This window comes from Petromyzon marinus, unplaced genomic scaffold (assembly GCF_048934315.1).
Source record: "Petromyzon marinus isolate PM22_M1 ecotype Great Lakes invasive population unplaced genomic scaffold, UKy_Petmar_22M1.pri1.0 PM_G_Scaffold_71, whole genome shotgun sequence".
Lineage (NCBI taxonomy): Eukaryota > Metazoa > Chordata > Hyperoartia > Petromyzontiformes > Petromyzontidae > Petromyzon > Petromyzon marinus.
Window position 1 is genome coordinate 655,001 of NW_027423026.1, and position 2,500 is coordinate 657,500.

Consider the following 2,500-nt stretch of genomic DNA (forward strand, 5'->3'; position numbering starts at 1 on the left):
AATGGGAAAACGGGTCATTTTCGTGTTGCCACATTGCATGCGAACGGCATGAAACTTCCAGAGGCATTTGCAGCAGGAATGCATGTGCAGTCAAAAAAGTGAATATTTTTCACGGATAGACCCCGTGAAACGCTAGAAATTGGCGGCGATGTCTCTCTTGTGGCTCACGGGGCTGTTAGGGTGGCACAGAAATCCCTCGGAATGGGAAAACGGGTCATTTTCGTGTCGCCACATTGCATGCGAACCGCATGAAACTTCCAGAGGCATTTGCAGCAGAAATGCATGTGCAGTCAAAAAATTGAATATTTTTCACGGATAGACCCCGTGAAACGCTAGAAATTGGCGGGGATGTGTCTCTTGTGGCTCACGGGGCTGTTAGGGTGGCACAGAAATCCCTCGGAATGGGAAAAAACGGGTCATTTTCGTGTCGCCACATTGCATGCGAACCGCATGAAACTTCCAGAGGCATTTGCAGCAGGAATGCATGTGCACTCAAAAAATGTGATATTTTTCACGGAGAGACCCCGTGAAACGCTAGAAGTGGGCGGGGATGTCTCTCTTGTGGCTCACGGGGCTGTTAGGGTGGCACAGAAATCCCTCGGAATGGGAAAACGGGTCATTTTCGTGTCGCCACATTGCATACGAACCGCATGAAACTTCCAGAGGCATTTGCAGCAGGAATGCATGTGCACTCAAAAAAGTGAATATTTCTCACGGATAGACCCCGTGATACGCTAGAAATTGGCGGGGATGTCTCTCTTGTGGCTCACGGGGCTGTTAGGGTGGCACAGAAATCCCTCGGAATGGGAAAACGGGTCATTTTCGTGTCGCCACATTGCATGCGAACCGCATGCAACTTCCAGAGGCATTTGCAGCAGAAATGCATGTGCAGTCAAAAAAAAATTGATATTTTTCACGGATAGACCCCGTGAAACGCTAGAAATTGGCGGGGATGTGTCTCTTGTGGCTCACGGGGCTGTTCGGGTCGCACAGAAATCCCTGGGAATGGGAAAACGGGTCATTTTCGTGTTGCCACATTGCGTACGAACCGCATGAAACTTCCAGAGGCATTTGCAGCAGGAATGCATGTGCACTCAAAAACTTCTATATGTTTCACGGATAGACCCCGTGAAACGCTAGAAATTGGCGGGGATGTGTCTCTTGTGGCTCACGGGGCTGTTAGGGTGGCACAGAACTCCCTCGGAATGGGAAAAGGGGTCATTTTCGTGTTGCCACATTGCATAGGAACGCCATGAAACTTCCAGAGGCATTTGCAGCAGAAAGGCACGTGCACTCAAAAATTTTAATATTTTTCACGCATAGACCCCGTCAAACGCTAGAAGTTGGCGGGGATGTCTCTCTTGTGGCTCACGGGGCTGTTAGGGTCGCACAGAAATGCCTCGGAATGGGAAAACGGGTCATTTTTGTGTGGCCACATTGCATAGGAACGGCATGAAACTTCCAGAGGCATTTGCAGCAGGAATGCATGTGCACTCAAAAACGTCTATATTTTTCACGGATAGACCCCGTGAAACGCTATAAATTGGCGGGGATGTCTCTCTTGTGGCTCACGGGCGCTGTTAGTTAGGGTCGCACAGAAATCCCTCGGAATGGGAAAAGGGGTCATTTTCGTGTTGCCACATTGCGTACGAACGGCATGAAACTTCCAGAGGCATCTGCAGCAGAAATGCATGTGCACTCAAAAACGTCTATATTTTTCACGGATAGACCCCGTGAAACGCTAGAAATTGGCGGGGATGTGTCTCTTGTGGCTCACGGGGCTGTTAGGGTCGCACAGAAATCCCTCGGAATGGGAAAACGGGTCATTTTCGTGTTGCCACAATTGGCATACGAACGGCATGAAACTTCCAGAGGCATTTGCAGCAGAAATGCATGTGCACTCAAAAACGTGAATATTTTTTCACGGATAGACCCCGTCAAACGCTCGAATTTGGCGGGGATGTTTCTCTTGTGGGTCACGGGGCTGTTCGGCTCGCACAGAACTCCCTTGGTCCACCTGATTCGTGCATACAGGCAGCAACTAAAACTCTGTAAACCTGCTGTGAGGACATCTAAACAGTGGACCAGTGAGGCTGTGGAAGATTTGCGGGCGTGCTTAGACTGTACTGACTGGGATATGTTCACGACTGCTACCAATAGTCTGGATGAACTCACAGAGGCTGTGTACATCAGCTTCTGTGAGGACTGCTGTATCCCAACACGTACCAGGGTGAACTTTAACAACAACAAGCCCTGGTTCTCAGCAAAGCTCAAAAGGTTGAGGTTGGAGAAGGAGGAAGCGTTTAGGAGTGGGGATAGAGACAGATTCAAGGAGTCGAAGAACAGGTTTAGCAAAGCGGTGAGAGAGGCTAAACGACTGTACTCAGAGACACTAAAACACCAGTTCTCTACTAACGACGCTGCTTCTGTCTGCCAAAGGGCTCAGGCACATCACCAACTACAAACCCAGAGCGCCCCACACCACTAACGACTCCCGCCT